The sequence below is a fragment of the Gouania willdenowi genome, chromosome 16 (assembly GCF_900634775.1).
Source record: "Gouania willdenowi chromosome 16, fGouWil2.1, whole genome shotgun sequence".
Taxonomy (NCBI): domain Eukaryota; kingdom Metazoa; phylum Chordata; class Actinopteri; order Blenniiformes; family Gobiesocidae; genus Gouania; species Gouania willdenowi.
Genome location: NC_041059.1, coordinates 13,404,196 through 13,419,241, shown reverse-complemented (window position 1 = coordinate 13,419,241; position 15,046 = coordinate 13,404,196). Strand labels below are relative to the sequence as shown.

The 15,046-nt window shown below is 40.1% G+C and overlaps 1 protein-coding gene across 2 annotated transcripts in view; it reads left to right on the top strand.

Moving 5' to 3' along the window:
- tars2 (threonyl-tRNA synthetase 2, mitochondrial) overlaps positions 1-15,046 on the top strand; it is a 40,279-nt gene that overhangs the window by 7,584 nt on the left and 17,649 nt on the right. Inside the window, exons 2-10 of one of the 2 annotated variants that reach the window (XR_003675793.1) lie at positions 7,157-7,286; positions 7,418-7,593; positions 7,701-7,753; positions 7,843-7,969; positions 8,233-8,408; positions 8,495-8,780; positions 8,860-9,114; positions 9,212-9,376; positions 9,474-11,476. The gene's annotated coding sequence lies outside the window, so the exon portion shown is untranslated. Of the gene's footprint in view, positions 1-7,156; positions 7,287-7,417; positions 7,594-7,700; positions 7,754-7,842; positions 7,970-8,232; positions 8,409-8,494; positions 8,781-8,859; positions 9,115-9,208; positions 9,377-9,473; positions 11,477-15,046 lie in introns of both variants that reach the window. The other variant, XR_003675792.1, reaches the window with a different exon arrangement.

The window sequence follows — 15,046 nt, the reverse complement described above, 5'->3', positions numbered from 1 at the left end:
TTTAAACATAAGTTGTTGTTCACAATGTGTCGTTTTTCATGGGAAAAATAAGGTGCGTCCCTGGGACGCATGGATAGTGGCTTTAATGCGTCCTTTTAGATTTGTATGCGTCAGGGACGCAGGACGCCTACCTAGCTACATCACTACTTGTCATTGTTTTGGAACGCTTTATGGTTATGTGCATGTTAGTTTGCGCTCATGTGTGCTTGTGCGCGCTCATGTGAAAAAGCGAGCACTTAGTGCGAAACATAAAAGTGAGTAAATTGAAGATGTTTTTAAATCTACTGTGAACGGATCTGATGATTACATGTTTGCATGTAAGATTAGTCGGAGCTTCACTGCTTTGTATTTAGTAGGTGGATATAGCTGGGAAATACATTGCTTCCAGAGGTCATTGTGTTTTTTTTTTTTTTTACCTCTGCCAAGGAGGTAATTTTTTCACTGGAGTTTTTCTGTCAGTCCTTCTGTCTGTCAAAGTGGATGTTTTTTTTTTTAGCAGAATATCTCAAAAAGCTTTGAAAAAATTTAAATGAAATTTGATGATTGACAATGTGAAATGGAAGAACAAGTTGGAATTTGGTGATGATCCAGCAGGTATTGTGGATAAAGTATATAAAACAAATATTGGAGCATATTGTGGATGTTTGGCTGGTTCTACAGCACAACCCGATGGTGACTTTGTGTCTCTGAACTTGGTTGAGGTTTGTGGCGTGCTCTTGTTTTCAGTGTGATTTGCTTCCTTGATTCATCACTAAATCAAAGTGATTCAGTGATGTGTTCAGCTGCCCGTCTGTCTCACAGTGTGCACAACGTTTGGTTGTATTTAAACTAATATCTTGTTTTGCGAAGGAACCTTTCAGATTTTAAATACACTCAATAGACAATGTTTTGTCTTTGTAGAATATTTTGTTTAAATTGAAATGTTTTACAAAAACCTTAAAGGGGACATATTATGAAAAATCCACTTTTGGAGTGTTTTTGAACACAATGAGTTAACTTGAGGGTCCACAAGGCTCACAAAATAGGAAATAAATCCATCCAGTCATTTGTTTGTGGTCTGTGTACGACACAGAGAAAATTGCTCAATTTCAATTTTTACACATTTGTGACATCACAAATTAAATCGAGAAAGAAAATACCCTCCCGTCCGCTGCTAACTCCACTCATGGATTCCACCCCCAACCCGATGAAAAGTTTTGCGAAAGTCCGCTATTGTTTTTCTCGCTAGCAAAGGAGTGATGGCTACCGGTAAAACTAAATACAGAACTTGCCTGCTGCCGGTGCCGTACCTCTATAGTGATCGTACACTGTAGTGTAAGCACTATTTGTTCATGAGGAGGTGTACGCTCTTGTGGTTCGGCGCATTGGCGAACCTCTTACATTGCCTCGTATTGCTGATCTGACATGTTCGTGATACAATGCGATGCAGAGAAAACAATGATTATCACTAAGGGTGTCCTGATCCGATATTGATATCGGCTATCGGTCCGATATCAGCTAGAAATCGAACTGCATCTTTAATTTCTGATATATATTATAATTATTAAATTGTAGAATACTGTAGATATTATGTTGAACGTTAATAATAAATGGGTCAGTTTTTCTCATACCGACTGTTGGTGACTATTGTTCTTTGTTTGAATAACATTACTTGATCAAGCCTTTTCTAATATTCCACACTACAAAACAAGTAACAAAAGTAAAGTGTGTATGATTCTGGCTGATATCGATCGATATCAGTATCAGCCAATACGCATTGCTGCAATATCGATATCATATCCAGTGATGTTGCTAGGTACGCGTCCTGCGTTCCTGACGCATGCAAATCTAAAAGGACACATTAAATCCACTATCCATGCGTCCCAGGGACGCACCTCATTTTCCCCATGAAAAACGATTACTTTCAGATACATTTTGAACATACATGAATATATCTGCTAATTATAGCCATATCATACCACCATTAAAAGAGTTTAACACTCCAATTTAAGAAGAAGAAGAATATAAGAAATAGAAACACATTTTTTTATTGGGGACCCATTGAATTTCCCAGAGACCCACTCAAATCACCACCTGTGGGTCCCGAGGACTAACTACATTTAAAACCTATCAACATAACTGCATATCGGAAGTGGAAAAAGTTGTATCGGGGCATCCCTAATTATCACATTAAATGCACTATTCCTGTAGTTAGAAGAGCAGAGGAGGAGGAGAAAGTGACTTATTAGCTTAACACTCCGAGAGTTTGACTGCTGCTGCTGTGAGACCCTAAGCGCTGAGCTGGACTCACTTACACTGTTTTACTGTAATGTGCAGTTTTTTGGCTGAAAACAATAACATTGTCAGTGTGTGGATAGCAAAAATAAAATCGCTTTAGTGATCACTGATCACCCTGTAAAAGAGCTAGACATGAAGTGAGTGAGCGTCTATAGACACGCCCACTCATGAATATGCATAAGCAGGTCCCAAAACGGCCCGATGTCAGAACTGCTCAGAAAGTGACTTTTCAGAGGGCTGAAACTCTGAAAAACAGGCACGCTGCACGTTTTTGTCTCGTTTGTGATTTTCTTTACATGAAGCTGGTGTTCAAACACGTTTGAAAGGGGTTACACAGGTCCTAACTGGATTGGCAGAGTTACCTGTTAAGTAATAAACAACTATATACCGCTGTGCCTAATGTTCAATATACATTGAAGTTAGGCCTGGGCCGATTTATCGATTTTTGGCTTAGGCATAATTGAAGTGCAATTTTGTCTGTCGAGACTTGATTTTATTTATTGTTTTTTGTGGTGGTGTTTTTTAATTGGAGTGTTTCTTTCTTAATAGTGACAGCTTCTATTTTATTGTTTTTGATTGTTATTTTTATTCAAGTGACATTCTTTTTCTAACAAAGACTGAGAGTCCATTTCATTTTATAAAATTTTTGACATTACAATTCAATAAATATTCATAAAAAATAAAAATAAGTTTTTTGCAAGAGTCTACTTGCATTATTATGATACATTATTATTAGTTCTTAGCATTTGAATACACAAGCGTAAACAATAATAGAATATTAGGAGGAATTTTCATATCACACACCTGCAGTGCTGCTGAATGGCATTAAACAATTGGCCTCAGTGCGTTCTTCCCAAGTTCAAATTTTCCAGTGTTAGACGGGACAAAATGTGTTACATTTAAATAATTATTTTTTATCCTTGCTATCCACTCCTTTTCTTGGAAGGATGGTGTAACATTGATGACGGATGATGATGACGACTAATGTGCGCTGATCATTTCTAAATGTAAGATGGTAAGGCTTTCCACACAGATGTTATTGTGACTTCTCTTTTGGAAGAGCCTAACTACCCAGCACGTTGACCAGCTCCTGTTTATACACAAAAACCTAGACACTCCAAATCACCAGCTTGATGAACATCAAAGGTTTCAGTTGACTAACTTCAAAAAGTTATGTATAAATTTGTTTTTTCATACATGTTGGTTTACTTCTTTACTGATGGAGGTTTTATTTCATTTATTTCAGTATAAATAATGATAAATCAGTGAATGACTGAATGATGTGATGTGTATTGTATTTTGGAACTGTGACATATTTCTAGAAGTTTAGGATTCAACTTATGTGTTTGGATAAGGAAAAAATCATAATAATCATCACTGTAGAATTGCAATACTTATAAAATCAGAAACACAATTTAAATTGAAGCGGCACCCAAAAATCATGATTAAAATCAAATCCGGACGAAAGATTATCTTCCCTGCCCTAATTCCAGTATACTGGAACACGGCCAAAACCCGTCCGACCCAATGAAGCCAATATCTCTCTAAGTCCAGTTGTTTGGACCAATTAAAGCTCTATTGCATTCTATACGCGCTATACATTTTAAATGTGGACATTTTTTTATGTATCGTTGGGGTTAAAAAATCCTTCTCAGCTCCAGGTTTCTCTGTCACTAGCCAATGATGAATTTTGTTTACATCATAAACAGTCGGAAATTATATATTCATGTCTACTATCGGTATTAAAATATTAGCTCAGCTCTAGATGGTCTTTTTATTTTTAAGAGCTTCATGATGTAGATGCACCCATTTCTATTGCTTATTGTTTTTTTTGAGAATAGAATTCAAATGACATTACTATTCATATACCAGTGTTTTTCACATCAAACATCAGCTCCATCCTTTAAAATTAGATCCAGTTCTTTTGTTGTTGTCTTATTTAAAGTGTCAGACCACAACATACGTCCTTGAAATTTTAAGTAAGCAATGACATAGTGCACAAGCTAATGGTTTCTTTATTTATAGTAGATATTAATCATCTGTTTTTTTTTTAATTAATAAAATGTATCCAAAAGAAATAAAATCGATCAATCAATCAATCTTTATTTGTATAGTGCCAAATCATAACCAATGGTGTCTCAAGACACTTTACAGTAGAGCAGTCTTAAGGATGGACTCTTCATTTTATGGATACACACATATGCATATATACGTATATACACATACATATGTATCCCACACCCAACATGAATTCATCATGGCGGCAAGGAAAACCTTCTGTTAAGCAGCAGGAACCTTGTGTGGATCCCATTCCTATGATGAACAGCCATCCACGTTATGCTGTGTTGGGTGTGTGCAGAGGAGAGGGTGGAGACAGAGCCGCGGAGACTCTGTAACTCCACACTAAGGATCCCACGGACCTGCAAGACAAAAGCCAGAAGGAGTACAGGAGCAAACACACAAGGGAAGAAGCAGACATAGAGGGAGTGTTTGAGAGAGGAATGGGACCCTCTCCAGTCCCTCTCTAACCTAAATGACCTCTCTCTTAACGCCCTCTCCAACCTCTCTCCAACCGAGCATGCCAGACCCCCCCCCCCGGCAGTCTATGCCTATTGCATCTTAACTATGAGCTATGAGCTGGTTCCTAACTAAAAGCTTTACCAAAGAGGAATGTTTTGAGCCTAACCTCAAAGGTAGAGAGGGTGTCTGCCCCCCGAACCGTGGTTGGTAGATGGTTCCAGAGAAGTGGGGCCTGATAACTGAAAGCTCTTCCTCCTATACTACTTTTAGAGACAAATGGAAGAACGAGTAGTCCAGCATTTTGAGAGCGTAGTGTTCTGGGGGGATTGTATGGCACTACAAGCTCCTTGAGATAGACTGGTGCCTGTCCATTTAGGGCTTTATAAGTGAGAAGAAGAATCTTGAATTCTATTCTATACTTTATGGGAAGCCAATGCAGAGAGGCTAATACAGGAGTAATGTGATCTCTTCTCCTAGTTTTAGTCAGTACACGTGCTGCAGCATTTTGAACCAGCTGAAGTGTCTTAAGCGACTTGCTCGGGCAGCCTGCTAAAAGAGAATTACAATAATCCAGTCTAGAGGTAACAAAAGCATGGACTAGCTTTTCGGCGTCGCCCTGAGACAGGATAGATCTGATTTTAGCAATGTTACGGAGATGAAAGAAGGCAGTTCTTGAAGTTTGTTTTATGTGAGAGTTGAAGGATAAATCCTGATCAAATAGAACCCCAAGGTTTCTAACAGTTGTGCTTCGTGCCAGAGTAATGCCATCTAGGGCAGTTAGGCTAGCATAGGTTTCTCTAAGGTGTCGTGGGCCCAGTGCAATGACCTCAGTCTTGTCTGAGTTGAGAAGAAGAAAATTTTGGTCCATCCAGGCCCTAATGTCCTTTAGACAGGCCTCAAGTTTAGATAGCTGATTTGTTTCACCTGGCTTCATTGATACATACAGTTGGGTATCATCAGCATAGCAGTGAAAGTTAACAGAGTATTTTCTCATAACATTACCAAGGGGGATCATATAGATACAGAAGAGGATTGGACCTAGCACAGAGCCCTGAGGAACCCCGTAGCTTACTTTAGTGTACACAGAAGACCTATTATTCACGTGTACAAACTGGTACCTATCAGATAGGTAGGACTTAAACCAGTTTAGGGCAGTCCCTGTGATTCCAAGTAATTTCTCTAATCTCTCTAGTAGAATATAGTGATCTATAGTGTCAAAAGCTGCACTAAGATCTAATAAAACCAGCACTGAGAGTCGTCCTTCATCTGAAGCCCAGAGTAGATCATTAGTTACTTTAACTAAAGCAGTCTCTGTGCTGTGTTGAGCTCTAAAACCTGACTGGAAGTCCTCGAACAGGCTGTTGTTTTGAAGAAATTCACAGAGCTGAGCCGCCACCACTTTCTCAAGAATCTTTGAAATAAAATGAAGATTAGATATAGGCCTGTAGTTTGCTAAAGTGCTGGAATCAAGAGTAGGTTTTTTGAGAAGGGGTTTGATTACAGCTACTTTAAAGGACTGTGGCACGTAGCCTATTGATAGGGATATATTTATTGTCTCCAACAAAGATGGGCAGACTAGGGGAATAACTTCTTTAAACAGCTTAGTTGGGATCGGATCTGAAAGGCAGGTCGATGGTTTGGAGGATGAAATAATAGAGTTAATTTCCTGAAGTCCTATATGTGTGAAACAGTTTAGGTTAGGCCTATTTACATTTAATGGTACAGCAGGCCCAGGTGAAGGCAGGGAGTGGCTAATAAAAGCAAGGCTTGACATTAATGCTTGCCATTGACAAGTGGAAGTTAGTGTGACAAGCTATCATTAACCCTAACTTGCCCAACTTGACAATTCTAAAGAAAAGAGAAACTGACTGTGCTTGTTTTGATTCAGCCAGTGCAGCAGGGTGGTTATTAAGAGTGCACTTGCAAACATAAATGTGAATTCATTTTCTTTATATTTATATATTTATATCTTCTTGCTGAGATTCAATGGCAAAATGATCAAGCAGTAACATATGCACATGTTTTATAATTACTGATAACTGAATGGTTAACCATTTCCATCAGTGATACATAGATCAGTTTTCCAGTAGATTTGATGTCCTACATGATGAGTAACCTTTGAACGACATTGTAGTGCCATGAAAAGTATTGTTTTTTTTTGTTTGAGCATGAGACTGTTACAAGCTCACACACGTTTGTTTACAAACATTTCTGTCATATCAGTGTTTTTCCTTTAAAGGATTTTGCATGGCCAGGTTTACAGATTATAATATGAGATTTAGACTTAATCAGGATAAACTGCTTAAGTGTATGTCTTTACTAAAACAGTAACATATACTGTCTTTTTTTCCCCCTGCAGCTGATAACAGTCATCGTTTGAATCTTTTTTATGTTGCCAATGACGTGATTCAAAACTGCAAAAGAAAGAATGCCATTGTCTTTCGAAAGGCCTTCGCTGAAGTCCTTCCGAATGCTGCTCTGCTTATCAAGTGAGTGACTTTTATCAAAGCGTCTACATGTAATTTGATACCTGTGCATTTTTGTGTTTGGCCGATAGTCATTTTTGGTTTTATCAGAAAATGTTAAGTCATTTATTACCTCGTGTTTTTTGGTTTGTTAGGGATGTTAAGGTTCGCAAGTCTGTGGAGAGGATCTTTACTATTTGGGAGGAAAGGAGTGTGTACTCTGAAGAAGTCATTGGCCAGTTAAAAACCAACTTGAACAAAAAGGAGAAGGAGCGGGAGAAGCCGAAGGAAAAGATAAAAGAGAAGGTTAAGGAGAGTCCACCTCCAAATGGTATTACTTTATTATTTTGTAAATTCAATGGCTTCATCAGGTTTCAACTCACCATGTGTACATCTAGATGCTTATCATTGACGTTAACTTGCTTTTTGCTTTTGTAGTTCCTACTACAGCTAAAGCTGCTATGAAGTCTAAGATTGTTGCAGAGTTCACAGTAAGTCGTATTTGCGCTGCCTTTGAAACCTTCTGTAAATGTTAAGTAATCAGGGATGTAACTTTTTTTCCATTTTATGTCTCTGTTAGCCCCAAACCCTCATTGATGAGCTATCAAGATATAAAGAAGCAATTTCTGAGGAAGAGGGCAGGGAGTCTCAGCTCGAGGCGCTGAAGGTGGATGTGTGCAGCTCCGAGGCACTAAAGAGGTTAAAAGGTGAGATATTGTTTCACCAATTTCTGCCTGTTCCAAATTTTCTTTGGACTTAAGTCTTTACACTTGTGTAATTTCACAATATGGCTGTCCTTCATAGCATTGTTGTATTCACTAATAATAATAATAATGCAGCTAAATGTTTACACCTTCCCATTTCTTTCTCCTGAACAATGTTATTTATGTTTTGTATTCAGTTGAACATAAACTATAAGTATTAGTTCTTCACCTTCTTGTTTTTCCCTGTCACTTTTCTTTAACAACAGATAAGGCTGGAGGAAACAAGTTTGCCACAGATTTTGAGGAAGGCTGCGTAAAGCTGCAGGAATTTGTCACTATCCTGGAGCAGGAGTTAAAAACGGGGCCTTCTCTGCTGGAGTCTCTCGGAAATGCAGATATTTTCTATGAGATGCAATACAAGGAGGTCAAGATTGTTGCCAACGTAAGTGATTTTAATGTTACTGAGAAATGCTAAATCTTTAACTGAACCGTTTTATATTTTTTAAAGTATTTTTGTTTTTTTCGCAGGCGTACAATGCGTTTGCCAACCGTGTGGCCAGTCTTAAAAGGAGACTAGATACCCTGAAGTCCACCTTGCCTGGACCTGAAGACTCACCCATCCCCTCTCCTTCAGAGGATGCGCCCTCACCTACTGGTTCAGAGTCGCCTTATTTGGGAATGGCTGGTGTCAGAGCCCAGGTGGATCCAGAACTGGATGGTAAGGCCATGGATGAAAGCGACATTCACACTGACAGTAGAGACATGGAAGACATGGACCTGTCTGATGAAGAAGCTGATGCTGCTGTACCAGAAGGTAAACTCTTCAATATTTGTGGCTGCATATTTGTGTACATACCAACTTTTGTAACAATGTGGAATTATTCTTCTCTCAGATGACAAAAAAGCAGAGTTGCTGAATGCTGCTTCCAAGAGCAGAAAATCAAATGCTGAGTCAAAGCCTCCAAACACACCCACAAAAATGGCCAAGAGTAGTTCTTCAGTGGCTTCTGCAGTCCTCCCAGTGACACCCATATCAGCTACTGCTACAAACACCCCGACGGCTCCTTTAGGGGTCAACCTGGCGAAGGTGGACTTGGGAAAAATCAGCTCCATTCTCAGCTCTCTCACCTCTGCCATGAAGAACACAGGTGTGGTGTGAATCAGAGCAATGACAGTGTTTTAGATTGTGTTCTCTTTAGGCATTTGTGTTATCCATTGTGTCTGTGCTTGTCTGCATCCCAGCAGCTAGCCCAACACCTCGACCTTCTTCTGGGACACCCGCCGCCCTGTCCGGCCAATCGGCAGCCTCTAAAGCAACTCCCCCAAGCCCAGCCTTGGCCAGCATCTTGTCTCGTGTTGATATCTCCCCTGAAGGGATCCTCAATGCTTTGTCGAAAACCAACACACCTTGTAAGATGTATATCCATAATACTGTAAGATTTACCAACTGTGATGTTTGACTCATCAACAACTTTCTCTCTTTTTTTTATTTATTGCTTTTGAGCAGCTTTATCCTCTCTCCTGCAAAGTGTGACAAACAGCAACTCGGCTCCCCTCACCCGAGCCTCTTCTGAGACTGCAACTGTAAAAACCCCCATCATCCCAACAACTCCCAGGACAAAATTGACCCCATCCAACAGCATCAAGCGAGACACAGTGTTGCCAAACCGAGAAAGGGAAAAAGAGCGTCAGCTGTCCCCTCCTCCACCACCTCCTCCTCGGCCGTCAACTCCAGCCGTCTCTCCTCCCAGTTTAGAATCTAAGATCAACAGTTTCCTGCAGGGTAATCCTGGTTTTAGTCTCGCTATGGGTGACGTCAGCCCTGATGCAGTGGAAGGAACCCCAGTGAGAGATGAGGCAGCTTGTACCCCTACTCAAGATGAGATCATGGACACACCTGGAAGTCTACCAGAGTCACTGGGCTCTTCTGGAGGTCTTAACCTCTCACCCACAGCCTATCGCAGTGAACCATGGGATGCTGTGATCACCCCATCAGGACACAGCAGTGATGGAGACTTTCAATCTTCATCATCATCTCGCTTTGGAGCTGAGAAAAAGAGCGTCACAAAAGTGAAGGAAGATAAAATTAGTGTGAAGAAGGCCATTCATTCCTCTCCCGGTCATGACATGAAGAGTAAGAAAGATGAATCACGTGGCCAGTTAAGGATATCGGGAAACGACAAAACAATGGGAGAGAGAAGAATCTCTACAAAGTCTCGTAAAGTGAGCTCTAGCTCAGATAATGGAAAAGTAAGTGCAGAAAGAGATGACAAAGCAAAAGACAAAAACTCTCCTGCTGGAGAAGGGAATGAGGGCAAATACCATCGTATCGAGACACTGGTTTCCCCCTGTACTGAAGGCCCCTCCATCAAAAGTCTGGGCTACTCCAACCGGCCTCACACTGGGGAACGCATCAAGACAGTCGAGAGCATCCGCGTGTTTGGTCGAGGTTCTCGTCGAGGTGGAGGTGGAGCGGGCAATAGAACAGGTGGAGCAATGTGGTATGAAGAAGAGGGATATCTGGAGCCTCGATCTCCATCACCACATGTTGTAAATGAGGACAGAATGCCACCCCTTCCCCCACCCCCTCACCTCCCACCCCAGCATCTACTCCCTCCTCCATCCCATCCCATATCGCATTTTCAGCCTCCAAGTTCATTTCAAATGCCCTACCTCCCTGACAATCTCCAAGCACCTCCCCCGCTGCTCTACCACCAGCATCCCCCTCCTCCAACACCCACCTACTGTAATGTTGCTCCACCAATTCCTCGACCCCCTCCCCCGCCTTTGCCCTCTATGCGCTCTGTTGTCATGGTGGGAGGAATGATGGTTCCTGTCGATCATGCTTTCCCTCATCCTCCACCAATGAGGCCTGAAGGTGCAGAGCGAGGTAGAGTTGGGTCCAGAGGAAATAGGTTGACTCCCCCACCCCGCATGACATCATTGTTAGGTGAGCCCCCAAAGCTTCCTCGACCTGGCACAGTTAAAGAGGCTTTTGCTCTCCGCCATGCACCCCCCCTCCACCGGCCCGGTGCCCCTGGTTTTCCTCCACCTTTACTCGGCAGAGTGAAGGAGCCTCTAAATCTTCCTCTTCCATCACCTTCTCCATCCCCCACATCTTCCACTGCTTCTCCCTCTACGCCTAACTCTCCTGCAGGTGAAGGTGTTCCACCTCACCCTTTCGCTCAGTGCACTGCTACTCCTCTTCAGAAATCCCCCACTAGTCCTCCAGCTCACTTGCGCCACAAAATGTCAAACCCAATCTCCCTCCTCGACTTGCCCACATCTCGGCCACCAATGCTGTCAACCAACAGGCAGCTGCAGCCAGGCAGAGATGGTCCAACCAGAGGCTATCGCGGTGGGAAGCGTGCTGGTCCTCCACTCACAGGAAGTTCCTTTCATGCACAGAAGAGGCCTTTCCTGCCCCCACGTTACAGAGATGGTCGTCCATGACAAGCAGAATGAGAAGTGCAGCCACACATCTAGCTGTGCAGTGTGTTAGCCCTGCTGGTATGAGTCCAGAAGTCTTTCCTCTGTTATTTACCTTGAATTAGAACTACCTGTTGCTGTATGTAAATAGTTCATAAAAGCGTCACTTAAGTAGGCAGTCATTTTATTCTCATCTATCCTGACAATATTGGTTACATGCTGCTAGATGAGGTGTAGCATCATGTGATCAAGCCTTTTTCTCCAACTCTTTAACACAGTGCAAAGTCATAGTCGGGTGTATAATGTTCATAACCATTAAACACAAATACAGAAAGTTTAGGCACTAATGAGTTTGTGTAGCATAGTTTTTCAAAGTGTTGCCTTGGTGGAGGGAGGTTGTCTGGTGTTACTCAAAACAGGAATAGACTGGGCATCGCAAAGGTTTCATGCCATTTCATTCAGAAATCATACTTAAATCAAATAGATTTTCGTTCTCTGAATAATTTTGGCTTTTTCCCCCACACTGAATCGAAATCAGCGTGGGGAATCTAACCTATGTCTGAAAATTTTAAACCTATACCAGTTAAAAGCCCTCATTATTTCCATTCAAAATTAAAGTTGGTTTTGTGTTTTGTTATTAGTGACTTTTTAACACGTGTTCACACCTAGTCACTTTTTGCTCCGTGTTTGAAAATGTGGCCAAGCTGCCATCTGCCCAATATTGAATCTGTCAATGAACTTTGAACTACAACAATCTGAGCTATCAAACTAAATATGGTACAAATTTTTACCAATTTCCTTCCCTTTGCTGAACTTTATCTTTCTCTGTGAGTGGTTGAAGGTAATTTTGCAAGCTTGACACCTTTATACACTTAGTTACAAGTTATAGGCTAAAGTAATACCACAGTACAGTCAGTATTGTTGTAGAAGTTAAAAATCATAAATACATATTAACTGAGAAACTGACAGATTTGTCTCTTTAGTTTTGATGTCTATATTGATAAATTAACACACGAAATGAATATTAACAGTCAAGAGTGAATTAGGCCTTTATCATCTGTTAGTAATCTTTCTCTGTAATCAATTTGGCTCCTATCTTCCCTTCCTTCATATTTAACGGGTACATTTTGTTGAGATAAAGAAATGCTCATTAAGATTGATTTGTTTTTTTTAGTGTGGATTGAAGTGATAAAAGTAAAGCTCCAAAACCTGCTGAGTGGGTGTGTACTTTGCATCCTGAATAAGCAGTTTCTCCTTTGAATTGTGTCACAGTTGAGGTTTCCTGACTGTAAATAATATTTTTCACTCATTCACCGTTCTTTTTCTTCTGTACATTTCTAAGCTTGTAAATATAAAGACTGACTGCGTTGACAGATTATTGCTTTCCAAGCTGATTTCTCTGTTAACAGGAAGCTGTGTGCTCGCCGCTCTTTCTACTTAACTTCTCTCTCTTCTTTTGAATGAATGCCTTACCCTGACAAAGAGGATAAATATGTATTCCTTATTCTGTGCACGGTTGATGATAGACTCAGTTGTGACGATGGTCAGTAGGTGGGGAAGTTTTAGGCTTCATTGTGTACAACTTGAATAAAAACCAGAGTTTCAATTCACCTGGGGGGGAGGAGATATTTTGTTTGGTCACAGTTTTTTAACTATCAGAGCTTTTTAGGAGGAAAAAAATAACATGGTTTAGTTCTGGAAAACGTACAGCATTGACATGTAATATCTTGTTTTATCCTGTTTTTTTTCTACTACATAGACATTTCAACTTGCAAGCACCCAGAGATAAAGGAGTCAAAATCCTTTGAGTTTCTAGGGTTTTTGTTAGAGTAGTTCTGCCTTTTTTCTTCATTGTTAAATGCATGCTTCTGTTTTTCTTGCTTTGTTTTATCCTTTCTTTGCCCAACATCTCCTCTGCACATCTAAACTTTGTGGAGCTGCAGCACCAGGAGCGTGTATGCTCACTCCTCTGCAGGAGTTCACTTCATTCTGCTCCTGTCTGTCATTCTATTCAACTACTCATTTAAAGGTGCTGACCGAGTTTTGTTTAAAACCTCATATCTTCTGTGCAATGTGATATTTCAAAGTTCATCAAAACTTTAATGCATAATTCAGCCGTGTTGTGATGTAATGTCTGTCAACAGTTTTCTCTGCAGTCACACTTTGACTAGTGAGCTATCTTTAGTGTTGCATTCTTCACTTTCTTTAAAGAAAAGCTCAATGAAGGATCCACTGTATGAAAGGTTTATCATTTCTCATATAAACCAGTTGAATTCTCTCTGTAAATAGTTGTCCTCCACCCAAACCCCCCGATGTGCAAGATATGGAGTTTATGTAACTTGCTGATCTGTGTATTTGATCTGCAGAAATGTTATCAATGATGTTCTATCACTGGTCTTGGAGTGTCCAATCCTTTCTGGTGTGATGATGAACATGCACACAAATCATTAGTTACTTGTCACAGTGAATGTATGCATTTGTTGTGGGAAAGATACATGTTTTTAATATTTTGTAAGCACCATGAAGAGGGTTAAACATTTTAGGTTTATTGCCTGAGTGGCATTGGCAACTGTAACGAAACTTCTTGATTTAAATTTCAAAGCTGTTTTTGTTTCCTAAACATCTAGTTTATTGAAAGTAGAGTAAATGTTACTCCAAAAAAAAAAAAAAACCTTCAGATTTTTAAGTTACTATTTGGCAAACACAGCTCCTGCAGCTGCTTGATGACTTAGTTCCTGTTGATCCTGAGTTCAACATAGAGAGCAGGTCTATCACTGGGTTTATTAGGTACCTGTCCCGTGCAGGATCCCTGTATAACTTATTTGGTAACGCTTTGCTTGAAGTTTTATATACGTAAGGCTGGCATTACGCTGTCATTAACATGAATTAGGTGTCATGAAGGCTGTTATTAAATGTTGTTTGCTAAATTATGAGATCTTTGGATCTATGTTGGCATTTTTGGGTTAGGTGGAGGGATTGTGTGGGGTTAGATAAAGTTAAAACACTTAATGACAGCCTTCATGACACCTTATTCATGCTAATGACAGGTGTCATGTAATAATAATGACAATGTAATGTCAGCCTTATGTATAAAACTTCAAGTAAAGTGTTACTATTTATTTTACAGGTTTAGGATTTTATGTTGATAGAAAACCTATTGTTAGGCGTTGACCTCAGTGTTGGAGCCTTGCAATGACACAGTACTAATGAAAACAGTACCGTTTAATCTGCTAAATTTAATGTTTGTGTAGAATCCATAGGTTCATTAACTTGTCATATACTATCATTTGATAATTACACGATTTACCGCACCAGCAAATTTCAACATTTATTTTTACGCCCTTGCATGTTTTTTTTGCAGTTAAAACTTACATTTACAACAGATCCAAAGCATTACTAAACACATGGGTAGGTTTTAAATCACTATTGTGGCATTAACTGAAGTAGAACCGTTTGTCAATGTAATTATTGACAATAAATAATGTACATAATGCTTAGGTTTAGTTTTTATTATTATTATAGATCTCGCAGATAATTTTTTGTTACGCTACAGGAGTGTTTGAATGAAATATAGCTCCATCGTGTGGTAACTCAGTGGTACTACTTCCGGTTGCTGCGTGGCTTAAAATTTATTAATATAAAGTCTTACTT